Raw genomic sequence first — 15,976 nt, 5'->3', positions numbered from 1 at the left:
GGGGCGGGGCGGGGGGCGGAGTTAATGCCACAGATCAGAAAACGTGGAGAGACTGCGGCGGAGGAGTGACTGGGGATGGCCAGCTCCCGACGCCATTTCTCTCCAATCTCGCTCTAGTTGTTCTGTGCGGCGGGGAGGGCCCGACATATCCGGGAACCTTACACAGTAAGATGGATCGGAGCGCCTGCCCTCCGGGGCCTCCTGCCCCTTCTCCTCCTCTGGCTTCTCTGGCCTTGCCCGTTGGCCTGCTCTCCCCCCCATTGGGCTCAGAGGGCCTCAGCAGCAAGGACTGTCTTTGGTCCCTTTTGCATCTCCACCACTCAGCAGGACGAGTTTCCCAAACGATTACTGCTAGACTCACTGCCATCTTCCCTGTCATCGCTGGCTCCGGGGTCTCTTTCTCACTCCCCCTCCCGGACTGACTCTTGCCTAGTTTGCCCTCGTAATATCTCTAAGACCGCTGGCTAGTGCTACAGAGGCAGTGTTGGGTGCGGAGTCTGCAAGACCTGACTTTATTGAGTTTAAAGCCAGCTCCAGACGTTTACTAGCTGTGTGACCCTGGGCAAGTCACTTCTCTGTTAGGAGCGTCAGCTTCCTCAGTAGTAAAGTGGGGATCATATTATGCCTGTCTCCCAGATTTATTGTGATGATCACGTGAGAGCACATCCTTAAAGTACTTAGAACATCGCCTGGCATGCAGTAGGCATTTAATAAATGCTCGTTCCCACCCCCATTCTCATGTATGTATGCTACATTTTTTTCTTCTGACACAGGCACCAGCCTAGGTTCACACCCTCATCATTTCATACTTGGACTATTTCAATAGCTTGCTGGTTGGTCTCTGTGCCTCGTCTTCCCCCACTCGAGCTCACCCTCTTCTCAGCCAACAAAGAGATCTTCCTAAAGTGCAGTACTAACCACCATTCTCTTCCTCAATAAACACCAGTGGCTCCCCATTACCTCCAGGATCAAATCGATGACCCTCTCCTCCCACCTTTCCTGTCTTCTTATGCCTTAGTCCTCTCCACTGGCTTCCTGGATGATGTGGCTCAAGAGTTTCTGCTGGCTCTTCTCCATTCTGTAGCTCTCCCCGCTGCTTCCCTGGTCTCTTCCACATCTCTGTTAAAGTCTCATGTGCTGTAAGACCCTCCTCCCATTCTCCTTCCTCTTAGTGCTTCCCTTTGAGCACCGCCCCCCCCCATGTGATTCTGTTGAGATCTTGTTTGTAGTAGCTGTTTGCACGTTGTCTCCTCTTATCAGCCTGTGAGCTCCTTCCCTGAAGGCAGGCACTCCTTTCGGCCTCCCTTTGTACCCCCAGCGCTCATCCTGTCTTCTTCAGCTGGAAACAAACCCCCAAAGTTTGGCTCCTGCAGATCTTTTCTGAAGGCTTTTGACCGTCGAGTAGTCTCTACTCCCTGTTCCCTTCTCCTCCCCACTGCACTTAGCTGTCAAATTGATCTTCCTATTCCATGGGTTTAATCATCTGCTCCTCTCTCTCCCATTCCATATGTCCCAGTAGCTCCCTATTACCTCCAGCTTCCAATAGAAACTCTTCTGTTCTTTCAGCCTTTCCACAGTCTGGCTGCTTCCTACCTTCCCAATATTCTCCCACCCTACAAGGACTCTGCACTGCAGAGGCACGGAATTCCTCAGTATTCTTCCCCAATGACAGGCCGTCTCCTGGAACAAGCATTTTCACTGCTTTCCTCTGTGCTTTGAAAGCTGTCCCTCCTCATCGCGGCCTCCGGGCTTGCTTCATGCTTCATTTAAAGTCATACCTTCTGGGAGAGAGGATTTCTAGTCTTGCATAATCTTAATGCCTTCCCTCCATCGACCATCTCCAATTTATCCTGAGTTTTCTTGTTTGGCCATCTGTTGTCTGCCTCCTTAGACTGTGAGCTCCTTGAGGTCAAGGACTGTCTTTTACCTTTTGCACTCAACACAGTGCCTGTCATACAGTAAGTGCTTAATAAATGCATTTGACTGACTAACTGATATAGGTCAAGAGACTTTCCCAGAATCATAAAGATAGTAGGTGTGTGAGGCAGGAATGGAGTCCAGGACACTATCCATTACACCACCTAACTGCCAATTGTTGAAGATGCATCAGACACCTACTACGTGCAAAGCTCTGTGCTGGGGACACAAAGAGGAAATAAGGTCATGAGGGCCACTTTTATGCTGGGCTTCTTGTGGTTTGCTGAACCATCTTGACTTCCTCTAGTAATAAGGGTTAGCTTGAGCCCTCCGCGGGACGGCCATGCTCCTCTCCCATTCATACTGGAGCTCTTTAGGCTCTCTCCATGTCGGTGCCATCGAGACTTCTTCCTATGGCACAGACACTGTCCCCCTCCTCACTTCCTCACAGCTTGGCACAAGGTGAGGGGAGAAGCCTGTGGCATGTAGGGAGGAGCGGCCACCTTACATTTCTGCCCCCACATGGAGAAGCGCTGGGCGCTCTCTGTTCTTCCTTGGGGGACCGGACTCTATTAGGACATTGAGCTGCCCTCTGGCAGGTCAGCAGGCTTTAGGCAGTGTATTGGCAAAGCCATGTGCAGAACCCTCTCCTACTTCCAGGTTTCAAAAGCCATTAAGACACTGGCTGCTCAGCAATAAACATTTGACTTCCCTGGGAAGGGATGGCTGGTCCCTTCACCCCAAGGGACTGACTTAATGCAACCCGCTCTTGCAGGCTTTTTTTGTGGAAGGAGCTGAAACAATATTGATTAGTGGAAACCGCTTCTTCTTGGCCTTCTCCGGTGTGAGGCCGGGGTCCTCTTTTAAAAAGGGATCCTCTCAGCCACCACTAATTCTGTACCAATATGATACCCCTCCTGAACAGGAATTCCAAGTTCAGCCATGGCGAGGCCATGGGTGTGTATGTGAATGTCCTCGCGTTGGGGAGGGCAAAGAATACCAAGGCACGAGACTTGGAAACTTGAGCTTTCTTAATATTCCCCCATTGTGCCTTGAGTGAGTGTGACAAACACACAGGGAAGAAGGGGGTGGGCCCAAAGGTCCTTCCCCTTCCTCTTCTATATGGGAACAGAGAGGAGGGGCAGAGAAAGGCCCCACACCGTGGCCATCTCCTGGCTCATCTCATCATGGCTCATCATCGTCTTCATGATACTAATGAAGGGCAATGAAGCAGAAGACTCCAGGGAGCATCTTTGATCTAAACTTCTCTCTCTAAGAAGGAGAAAGAGTATCTGCCTATCTGGCTGGAACAGTAGAACACAAGGCACTCTTCCTCTCCTCTCCTCAAACAGGGATGTTAAGTATCCTTCGTTCCCCTGAGGAAGGCACTTAGGAACTGAAAGAAGAAGCATTTTGGAAAATCTAAAGGAAGAGTCTTTTTAAGTCGGCCAGCAGAGCAGTGGAGGAGTGTGGCTCGTGACCTCTGGCGCTCACCATGCTTCCTTGTGTCCTTCCTTGGGCATGTCCATGGGCTCCAAAGGGGAAGAGCATCTGAACCTTGTCTGCTGTCTGGAAGGCTCCAATTCCTCCAGATATTGTGACAGAAATAACTAACCGCCTTATGCTGTCAGTGAGCTAGAAGGTCATCAGAGCTGGATCTTGGGGAACCGGCAGAGCTGTTACTAGAATTCCTCACGCTCCAGGTGGAGGGACTCGCCACTCTGGCCGGGGGGCCTTTGGAAATATGTGCTAAAGAGGTTTCGTATCTGCTCCCATCACAACTTGGTGCCAATGGCATCACAGAGTGAATCCAACACAAAAAACATTATGCCGTTTGCTCGGCAATGGCAACCTCTGCCCAGCTGGCACTGGCTTGGTCAAAAGGTCACTGAGTTGAAGAAGTCACAGAACTTCCCCTAGAGGCTGAAGATGAAGTTGAGGGAATGGAAGAAGAACAAGGAAGCACCTTTGCTGCCTAAGAAGCTGAAGGCATGAAATGACATCAAAAAGATAGATCTGTGCTTCTCAGTGTATGTGAGCTGGTAAGGGTAAAAAAAAAGACAAAATCATCTGAGCCAGTGGGGGAGAGCTCATGTGATCTATAACAAAGACAATGGTGTTATCAAAGCATTCCTGGCTTTACTCTCTTTATTGGGAGGAAAGAGAGCCTTTTGAGACTTGCTCCTGGTGAGCACGTGGGATGTTTCTGCATTTGGACTGAAAGTGCCTTCAGCAAGTTGCATGACTTGTATGGTACATGGCATAGACCTTCTGTCCTGAAGAGCTATTACAATCTAAAGAGAAATTATATTCAAAATAACTGTAGAGAATCGAAAAGACCTGGCGGGATTTATACCAGGAATTCAGAGCTGGTTTATAGGAGGAAAACTCTGGGCATGATTGTCTATTTAAATAACCAAACTAGCAGAAATCACATGATTAGCTCAAGAGATGTAGAAAAAGTCTTTGACAAAATACAACACTAGAAAGCATGAGAATAAACGGGCCTTTCCTTAAAATGATAAGTAGCTTCTGCCTAACCATCAGCAAGTATCATCTGCAAAGGGCATACATTAGAAGCCTTCCCCATAAGATCAGGGGTGAAGCAGGGATGTCCATTATCACCTCTATGATTTACTATTGTACTAGAAGTGCTAGCAATAGACATTAGAGAAGAAAAAGAAATTGAAGGGATTAAAGTAGGCAAAGAAGAAACTAAACTCTCGCTTTTTGTGGATGATATGATGCTACACGTCCTGGAGAATTAACTGAAAAACAAGTTGAAAGAATTATAACTTTAGCAAAGTTGCAGGGTACAAAAATAAGTCATTGGCATTTCTGTGTATTACCTATAAAGCCTAGCAGCAAGAGTTAGAAAGAGAAATTCCATTTAAAATCATTTCAAACAGTATAAAATATCTGGGAATCTATTTGACAAGACAAACACAGGAATTATATGAACACAATGGCAAAACACTTTTCACACATATAAAGTCAGATCTAAACATTTGGAAAAACATTAATTGGTCATGGGTAGGTTGAGCTAATATAATAAAAATGATAATCCTACCTAAAATAATTTACTTATTCACTGCTACAACATAATCAAACTACCAAGTAATTCTCTTTAAAGCACTAGAAAGAATAATAACAAAATTTATCTGGAATAACAAGAGGTTAAGGATATCGAGGGGGCTAATAAAAAAAAATTGTGATGGAAAGTGGCCCAGCAGTACCAGATCTCAAACTGTATTATATATACAGCAGTAATGATCAAAACAAGTACTGGCTACGAAATAGAACAGGAGATCAATGGAACGCATTAGGAGTAAATGACCTTAGCGACGTGATGTTTGCTAAATCCAAAGATGCCAGCTTTTGGGATATGAACTCACTATTTGACAAAAACTGCTGGGAAAAGTAAAAACAGAACAAAACAAAACAAAAAAACATTATGGCAAACTAGGTACAAACCAAATACCTCACACCCTATTCCAAGACAAAGTCAAAATGGGTATATGATTTAGATATAGAGAGTGATACCATAACTAAATTAGGGGAACACAGAATAATTTACCTGGCAGATCTATGGAGAAGGGAAGAATTTATGACCAAATGAGAGGTAGAGAGCGTTACAAGATATAAAATGAGTATTTCTGACTATATTAAATTTAAAAGTTTTTGAACAAATAAAAACAAAAAAGATTAGAAGGGAAACAACAAACAGAAAAAATGTATAACAAATTTCTCTGATAAAGGTCTCGTTTCACAAGTATATAGAGAGCAAAATCAAATTTGCAAGAATACAAGCCATTCTCCAGTTGACAAATGGTCAAAGGATATGAATGAGCAATTTTCAAATGAAAAAATCAAAGCTATCAATAATCATATGAAAAGATGTTCCAAATTACTCTTAATTAGAGAAATGCTAATTAAAACAACTCCAAGGTGCTTATCATACCTATCAGATTGGCCATTATGACAGTAAATGAAAGTGATAAATGTTGGATGGGAAGTGGCAAAACTGGGACACTAATGCATCATTGGTGAGGTTGTGGATTGATCCAACCATTCTGGAGGGCAATTTGGAACTATGCCCAAAGGATTATATAACTATGTACACCCTTTGATCCAGTAATAGCACTACTCAATTTGTATCCCAAAGAGATTTAAAAAAAAAGGGGGGGAAGGACCTGTTTGTACAAAAATATTTCTAGCTGCATTTTTTGTGGTGGCAAAGAATTGCATGCTGAGGGAATGTCCATTAATTGAACAAATTGAGATATTTGATGGCGATGGAATACTATTGTGCTGTAAGAAATGATATGCAGGATAATTTTGAAAGTGCTGGAAAGACCTGCATAAACTGATGCAGAGTGAAATAAGCAGAACCAGGAGAGCATTGTACACAGTAACAACAATATGGTGGAATGATTAATTGTGAAAGGCAGCCGATCTCAGCAATACGATAACCCAGAACAGTTCTGAGGGATTTATGACAAAGAATGCTATCCACCTCTAGAGAAAGAACTCTTGAAGTTGGAATGCAGACCAAAGCATTTTATTTTTCATTTTAGTTTATTTGTGTTCTTATTTGGGTGTTTTGAATACATATGAGTATTCTCTTATAACACTGAAAAATATAGAATTATGTTTTGTATGATAATACATGTATAACCCAGATCAAATTGCTTACCATCTCCAGGAAGGAAATCTCCTGCTCATCATTTCTCACAGCCATCGTATGCCACAATTTGTTCAGCAATTCCCCAGTTGATGGACATCTTTTCAACTTCCAATTTTTTGCCACCACAAAAAGAGCAGCTTATAAATATTTTCTTTCCAGAGATTCAAAAGTCCAAAGATCCAGAGGACCTTCCATATATCATGCAAAAAGATGACAAATACTTGAGAAGAATACACTGAAGAATTTGAGAATTACATGAAACCAATCCCAGGTGCCAAGATAATGTGCTGACATGCAATCATGCCAGGCCAAGAATTGGGGAATTAGAGGAAATAAAAAAGTCGTGACATTAAAGAAGATTATGGAGGCAAAGAAAGGGGTACATAAGCAGAGGAAGAAGTTCATAGGGTTAGAAGAAGCTTATAGGAGAAAAGAAGATTGCAGAACCAGTAGCAAAGAAACCTGGGAAAAGGAAGCCTATATATAGCCTCTGGGGAAAAGTCTGCTGCTAAGAAACCCTCTTCATAAATTCAGCATATCAATTTATTCATTGGGTTGTGATCCATTCTGTCAACATATGTGGATTTCTAAAGAATAAATATTCAAAGTGACTTTGAAAAACTGAAAAACAAAGAAATAAACAAATAAAGAAAAGCTCTGTATTGGACTTTTTCCAGGAGGAAAATCCTTTAGATTTGCTATATACACAGTACAATGGGAATCTGGTGAGTCTCTTTTTCTTTTTTAAAAATTTAATATTTTTACAAGTATTTATTATGTCTCCCTCCTACTGTTCTGTCTTTAACTGAGAAATACCAACAAAAACCCATTCAATAAATATTTATCATCCAGCAAAACCAATGTTCACATTACCTATATCCAAAAACATATTTCAATCTAGATTTTAGGTCCATGACTTCTCTGGCAGCAGGTGGATGGAGTGATTGATTTTTAGTTCTCTGGTGAGCCCCATTTTCCACAGGGGCATACCCTGTCTTCCAGACACATGGTGCTGCTACCCTATGTATTGTCCTGTATAAAATAGAAACACATTTGGGCTTGATAGGAAAGTAACCCTACTTCCCATCATAACTACAATTCCAAATAATTCAGTGTAATGGCAAAATGCAGAGACTAGTTGCCATGCTCCTCCCTATATTGGCTTTATTCCTTTGTAAGTAATTTTCTTCTTCCTATAACACATTCATAGTTCAAGAGATTCTTTGTGGAAGGCTAAATCCTGGAAATCTTGAGCCTGGGGCTGTTTTAAATACAACTCCCAAGAAGCCTCACCACTTGGCCATGTGGATTCCCTTTTGTTACATGATTGAGGGGTCATGTTATTATTGCTCCAAGGCTTGGACCAAAACCTTAACTTCACTCTAAGGTCACTCATAAGGGGTGCTGATATATGTGTGTGAATGTGTGTATTTGTATGGGAGGCTGACTTTGAGTTTACTGACCTGTTTGGCTCTCAGGTCCTCTCTGGGAGAAAGGAAAAAGGGGTAAAAAAAGCAATTCAAAGGCTCTTTATGTTTCCTTTCCTAAGGAAGAGCAAAGAAGATGCTGCTCCCCCAAACAATCCATTCCACAGAAGAAAGAGCCAACCATTTCTTGGGAGCAGTCTCCATCAAAGAAGTCTAATCCCTGGGAGGCTTCGAATAGTGAGTCCCTGTCTTTCCTAGGAAGATGTGATTAAAATTTCCTCCAAAAGACTGGCTCCTCTATGGCTCCAAAAACTGCTTTAAGAGCATCTTTGATTACTGCTTCCCAACATATAGTCTGACTAAAAAAAAGTATATCCATTGTAAGAATTAAATGAATTTAATTAATTGAATTAAATTAAATGAATGTAATGATTAAAAGAATTTTAATGGTTGACTAAAATATATGAAAATTATAAATAATATGGTAGTTGCTAATCCAAAGTATTATTGCTCAAAGTTGAAAAGACCTTTAATAGCTTTTATTTACAAAAGAGGCGGAAAGAGTGAAAGCAGAGAAATACAAAAGGGTAGAGAAGATATTAGCCCATTATTAATATAATAAACATATATATACATGTATATATATACATATATGTGTGTGTATATATATATACACATATAAACTAAATATTGCTCTGGTGCTCAATTTGGCCAGGACTTGTTGATCTTCAACTAGAATTAAACTCTCTCCAGAAGACAGGAAGGGAAAGCCAGCTATCAACTCACCCAAGTTCCCTCTAAGAGGCAGGTTAAGACAATGCCTTGAGCTGAAGGTGATTCTGGAGGCCAACTTTCTTTCTTGAGCCAACCTTCTTCCTGAAGCTGACTTCCCTCTTGAAGTCCAACTCCTTCTTGAAGTCAACTTCCTTCTTGGAGTCGACTTACTCAGTCCCAGAAATTCAGGACCTTTTTATAGTGGCTTCTTGTCTTCCAAATTGTCTAGCACTGCCCAGGAGTCAGTGTTTGTGGGAACCACTTCTCACCTTTTGGAGGGATGAATACTCATCAAAAGAGTTTACACTGAGGGTGTGATTTCACTAAGTGGTTTGTGACCTCCTCCACCTAGTTCAAGCTTGTGTTGATTCAATCAAAAGGTGGACAAAGGAGAGTTAATCCTGTCTTCACAATCTAGTGAGGCACTTAAGTTAGTATTAATTAAAGTGTTAGCTCTAACTAGGCAAGGAGAATAAAGAATTCCTTTTCACAAGTGTAAACTCAAAGAGAACAAAGAATTCCCTTTTACACTAAACCTAATCGCACCATTTGTTTCAATGTTTGTTATTTTCTTCTATTTGCTTATAATTATTAATCCCTAAATGATTACATTCTATCAGTCCTTTGTCCTTGGATTCCTACAGTGCCCTGGGTTCCTTGTTTGTTTGACCTCTTTGTGTTTCTGCTTATTTAATCCTTTAACTTCCTTCTTGTATTTATTTTCAACTTGGCTGTGTCCAGAAAGAAGTTTTCCTTTGTTTTTAATGCTAGAGTTGGTATATTTTACTTGAATTTTTACCCTTTTTGTCTATGACACTCGTTCACTGTTAGGACTCTATTATGGTTCTCTCATTTCTTTGAGTGATTCTTAGAGTTTCTTTTGCTGGCAAGTCAAATGCTGTTTTTGAGAGGACAGTAGGGAGGGAGGCTCCTTGGCAACCTCTCCCTTTTCTGTCTTCCTGGCTATGGACCTACCTTCTGTCCTCCCCCATCCCTTCTTCTCAGCAAGTAGAAGTTTTGTTGGAGGGAGGTGGATCTCTTGGAGAGCCCTTTGAGGAGCTCCATGATTCTTGGTTGGTGAAAGAAAGGGCAAGAAAGACAGACTACCCTGAATCTGTGTTTGTCTAAGTGTGTGTGTTCTCATCATCTTCTCATGATTCCTGGGCCTTTTGCCATTCCTCCAAACCATGACTTTCTAGGACTGGGAATTGCCTTTCTTAGATGTGCATTGCCTTCTTTTAGCTAGTATTGTTAGGGCTCTTCAACCTGGAAACCACCCATATTGAGCTGTGTGCTTTGCTGGGAGGTGTCCAGCAGTGTCTGAAGAACTATAGAATTTGAGAGTTGAAAGAGGACCAGTTGCTATCTGGTAACAGAGCAGCTAAGTGGGGAGGGAATAGTAATAATAATAATTAATAATAATAATAGCTAACATTTCTATTGTGATTACTTTGGGCCAAGCACTTTACAATCATTATCTCATTTGATCCTCATAACAATCCTGGGAGGTGGACACTATTATTATCCTATTTTTAGATGAGGAAACTGAAGTAAACTGAGATTTAAATGATTTTCCTAGGATCACATTGCTGAGGGGAGATTTGATCAGATCTATTCTGACTGCAGACTGACTCTCTGTCCACCTTCCACCATCCCCATTTTATGCAGAATCACTGTTCTGTTGAAGGAATAGAAAGAGAGAATACTTGGCAGGCAGGCAGGAGACTCTGTGTCCTTATTCATTCCTTATCTATCCTTAATTCAAGTTCACAGGGAAAGAAGTGAGACAATGAATTTCTGTATGGTGAATCTTCCTTGACCCCTCCATCTGAACTGCTCCCAGGCCTCTCCCTCTTACTGTTAAGGCATGTGGATTCATAGCACATATGCCTAACCCACTCCCACTAACTGGTAAGCCACAATGCAACAGAAACTTGCCTTGTCTGTGTTCCAATCTGCCTAGAACCTGTGACAGGGCTTTGCATGTAGGAGGCCTCCAAGAAATGATTTTCAAGTTGAAATAAGGAATGAAGATGGCTGAGGGGTGACATGGCAGAGATGGCCTAGTGTTCAAGATGCAGGCAAGAAGGTCCACTCATATTCAGAAGAGGAGTAACTATCTAGCAGTGTCTTAGATAAAGGCTGAGTCTGTACATGCTCCAGTTTCTTTCTGCTTAGGAAACAGGTTGTAGAACCAACATTGAGATTGGATCATTCTGCCCATAAAGTGAGGCAATTCCATGACATACATAATATTGGGTAGACTATTGGGCTTGGAGTGTGGAATACCTGAATTCTGATTCCGCCTTAATTGCTCTGTGGCCTTGGGCTAATCACTTAATATTTATCAGCCTCAATTTTCTACCTGTAAAATGAGATTGAAAAAAAATAGTATTTCCTTCAGAAGGTTGATGTAAACCTCAAATGAGATCATACATGTGAAGTTGTAAGAGTTAAAGTTGGTTTTGGACAAATTAAGAGTTAAGAAAGGTCGTGGTTGCCATTTATAATAATTAGAAATTAAACTATGAGTATGTTAGTAGCTTTAGCAGCTTTATTACAGCAAAGTGGAGATAGTAAAGAGAGGGAAATGTAGGAAGGAAGTAGAAAATATTGCCTAGCTAAATACCCTCAGTCCAGATCCGAGAGCCTCCAGACTGCAAGTGCAAATCCAAATGTGAATCTCAGCAGCTCACGAGAGTGTCTCCAGCCAAATGTATCACCAAACTGAAGGATCAAAGCCGAAGAGGCTGATCTGCAAAAGAGTTTCCAATGGAGAATGAATTGCAACGCAGAATCTCTCTTTCAGCAAGAGCCACCAACACCAAAATCCCCAACACAGAATCTCCAACACAGAATCTCCAATGCTGAAATACCCAACGCAGAATGAATCTCAGCTCTTTGGTCTTGCCTCTTATAAGCCCTTTCCCACGTCTCTTCCTGTCTCTCTGGTTTCTACTTCCTTTCACTGTGAGCTGGTCTATCACATCAAAGGAACCAATCATAGTTTCTTAATTTGCCTGTGGGCTCCACTTCCTGTTTCTTGAGGGTGAGAGCTTTCTTGTAAAAGGAACTTCAAAGTCTGAGTGACTAAGTGTGAAAGGAGGGGCACTCCTAGTTCTTGATTGATTAAATTAATATAAATAAAGGGAGTTTTAAATTCCCTTTCACAAAGTGCTTTACAAACTATAAACCCAGTATCAGCAAGAACTGTTATTCTTTCTGGAAGGGTACAATGCTTTTGCATTTTAATTTTTGTCAGTTTAAGTAGTTTAAGCAGCCCGGGGGGGGGGGTGTCAACAGAACAAGAATTGGCAGAGGAAGAAGGTGAAGTAAGTTATAAGTGAAGTTAATCAAACAATCCAGGGCAGAGCCAGGGCGCAAGACTGTGGGTGAGCAGAAACCAATGCCTTTAAAGAAAATACATACAAAACCTCTTCCCTTCCCTCTTTGAATTGATACCAAATATCAGTTCCAAGGCAGAAGAGCAGTAAGGGTGAGGCAATAGGGGTTAATTGACTTGCTCAGGGACATACAGTTAGGAAATATTTGAGGTCAGATTTTAACCCAGGGCCTCTTGTCTCTAGGTCTTGTTCTCTATCCACTGAGCCACTTAGTTGTCCCTGGGTCAATGCCTTTTCATCTTTAATGATGAATATTTTTAAAGGCAAACCCCACATATGGGGCTGTTTCTCTTCTCTTGCCCCTTTTCTACCCCACGCTACCTTGCCTGTTACACTGCATCCAGAGCTCTCCACTTTCCTTTCTTTTCTTACACTCTCCAGAGAGATGATCAAGAAAATGCTCCCTAATGCACAGTCTGAAGCTAGAGCTGGGATGAAACTCTGAAGGGGGAGGCAGCTTGGCAGTGGAGAACAATTATCTCACTCACCAAACCCAGGCCAGAGCATTTGGGACCAATTGAAGAGATTGATGCTTCTTCAGTTGCTGCCCTGCCCTGTGCCCTCACCAGTTTGATTTGGGTTGCACTCTTTTTTTGGTCTGGAGAGACCATCCTGGGCACTTCTGGCTGCCAGTGATTTGATTGAATTGTCTCCCTCACAACAATGCTCCAAGCAACAGATCGATGCCTCCTTCCTAGGAGATGTTCCCTTTCACAGGGCTCAGCGGGCTTGTGTACCATCACCTGGGAAATGAGTCTGCGAGCTCCCTGCACAAAGCACACAGATGGCGGACCTTTGGCAAGGCCATTTTAAAAAGCAAAGCGAAAGTGTCTCTAACTAAGGAAGAGAGACAAATGCACCTGCCTGGACCCAGCATGACTGCTAGCAGGACAGAGTGCATCATGGCAGCCCATTGGGGAGATGAGGCTCTGCCTTTAAAGCATCCAGCACTTGGCTACACTTTGTGCATTGTCTCCATGGAGACTGTCACACTGCTTTTCTAATATTCCAAACAGATACAGGCTCTGGCTTAGAAGCTCTAGTTAGCAGATGTTTTCAGAGGCATTGCTCTTTGGAAGGACCCATTTTCTCTGATCCCATGATACCCATTATTCCTCTTCTGTTTGCAAGAAGGAAGTGCCCTATTGAACACTTCTTAGTGAGAGGAATAATTCACAGGAAGCCAGTTTTCAAAACTCTCTTATCAAATGATTCATCTCGGTGTGTTTGTACATGGATTTTATACATATGATAACTAAGACTTAAACACTTAGCATCTTAGGACCTTGATCATCTATGTATATTTTTTAAGAGGGCTTATTTTTTTCCAGTAGAAGAGAGAATGACAAGGTAAAAAAAGGCAAAGGAAGGCAAGGGAAAGGAAAGGAAGAAAGAAAAGAAGGCTGTTTAAACAACCCTTTTATTTAAATTCAGAAAAAAAAAGAACAGAAGGAATGTCTGAAAGAAACACAGATAGATAGCAGGAAAGCTTAGAAAACTACAAGTAGAAGTTATAGACTTGAAAGGAAAAGAAATCTGTATGTGGCAGGGAGCCACAGATTCATGCACAATTATCTTTTTCTTTTACTCCATATGAAGAAAAGGTGCTTGCATTTGGTATTTATTAAGTTCAGAATAAAAATATGTAAAATATAAGGTTTGTCAGATGGCAAGTAGCTTTGGACGGGGAATACTGGATTCAAGTGGAGGGGAAAAAAGAAAAATAGAATATAAGATTAAGGAATTGATCTATAAAAGGGAAGATGTCTATTCAATTTCACTGACTTTTTTTCCCTTGGAGGTCTTCTCCAATATTAGCTTGAATAGGAAAATGAATGTCATATCTTATGCCTATCCTCAATAGAAACTCTCCCTGGTCTATATTTCAAACAATGAAGAACATTGAGCAAATTAATGAATTCGTGTCATTTTTGCCTCTTCTGTTGTCAAGGTTAATAATTTGTGGATCTTAAGTACAATACTATGTCTTGTTTAAAGCCATAAGTGCCTGGGCTAATGTGCATATGCTTTAAAATAATGGATTTCCATGAGGAGGTTTGAATTTTAAATTCTTGCATCATCTAGCAGGGATGTGGCTTCAGGCAACTCTTCTTTGTCCTAACAATTGTCCTGAACACAGACATTCACATTTTGAAAAAAATGATTACTTCCTCATGGTCAGAATAAACTAACTGAAGGCATGGATGTTAAGGGGGTAAAGGTGGTATTTTAGGGACTTGAAGGAAACCTGGGAAGTTAGGAAATAGACATGAGTAGGGAAAGGGCCCTAGACATGGCAGATAGCCAAGAGATAGAATATTGCATGTAAGGAGCTTCATGGAAACCAGTGTCCCTGGACCACAGAGTACATGGGGGTGAGTAAAATGTAACCCGCTGGAAAGGTATGAAAGTACAAGACTAGGAAAAGCATTGAATGCAATCTGAGAATTTTCTGGAGATGATAGGGAGCCACTGGGAGTCATTAAATAGGAGAAATTACATAGACTTGTGCTTTAGGAAAATGAAATTGATAGCTGAGGGGACCTTGGGTAGGAGTGGGGAAAGACTTGAGGCAGACAGGCCAACAAGTAGGATTTTACAGTAGTCTGAACATGAGATGATGAGGGCCTGCACCAAGGTGGTGGAAAGTAAGAGGACAGAAGGGGAGTATAAATGGAAGATATTACAGAAGTGAATCAACAGGTCTTGGGAATAAATTGGATATGGAAGGTTGAGAGGGAGGCTTGAAGATGACACCTAGGCTCCAAGCCTGGGTGACTAGGAGGATATTGGTGTCCTTGAAAGTAATCAGGAAGATGGAAGAAGGAAGAGTGTTGGGAAAAAGATGAGTTTAATCTTGAACATGTTGAGTATAGACCAAGATGGCAGAATAAGGCAGGGAATTATATAAGCTTTCCCATATCTTCTTCTAAAAAAACCTTTAAAACAGTGCTTCAAATAAAATTCTGGACTGGCAGACAAAAACATTGGGACAAAACAACTTTCCATTTCCAGACCTCTCAGGTCAACAGGAAAGGTCTGTGTCATCCAGCATAGACTGTTTACTAGAGGCTGTACTAGCCAGCAGAAGACCTTAGCAGCAGCTCATCAGTGGCAGTAGCAACTTCAGGAGCTTTCAACACAGAGATGATAAAGGAGTTGGACAATTGGCTGAAAGGAGATTATAGGGGATCCTTAGTTGGCAGTGGGTGTAGGTCTCCATTGCATTGCCCATGTGAAGGTCTGGGTCACGGTCTCAGAGCTAAGAGGATCAGTAGTAGCTCACTAGTGCTTGTAGTCACATGGGATGCAAGGGCCCTGCTCATAGTCTTATGGCAGAGAAGAGGGCTTGTGGTCACTCAAAGACCCTAGTACTGGACAGGAGACCAGTGCTCATAATTCTCTTTAGATCATACCACTTTGGAGAATCAAAAACTTACAGACTGCCAGAGATATCTAGGAAAACAGCAGCATTTTTGGGACAGTGTCCCCTCCAACCCAGCAGTAGAGTCCAACTTTAACATAAAATCACATGAAGAAATATGTTGGGAAAGAGCAAAAAGGGAGACCCTGATCACAAAAACTACTGTGATGACAGAGAAGATTAAGACAGCTAAATTCGAAGTCAAAACAGCTACACTCAAAGTTCCAAAGAATTATGTGAATTGATCATAGGCCCAAAAAAGAATTCCTGGAGGGGCTCAAAAAGGATTTTAAAAATCAAATAAGTAGAGAAAAAATGGGAAAAGAAAGGAGAATGATGCAAG

The 15,976-nt window shown here is 41.8% G+C and overlaps 1 pseudogene; it reads left to right on the top strand.

Moving 5' to 3' along the window:
• The window catches only part of LOC123253189, a 102,183-nt pseudogene that overhangs the window by 32,288 nt on the left and 53,919 nt on the right, over nucleotides 1-15,976 (top strand).

Source organism: Gracilinanus agilis, chromosome 1 (genome assembly GCF_016433145.1).
Source record: "Gracilinanus agilis isolate LMUSP501 chromosome 1, AgileGrace, whole genome shotgun sequence".
NCBI lineage: Eukaryota > Metazoa > Chordata > Mammalia > Didelphimorphia > Didelphidae > Gracilinanus > Gracilinanus agilis.
Note: the sequence above shows the minus strand (reverse complement) of the source record. Positions and strands in the feature narration are given on the sequence as shown.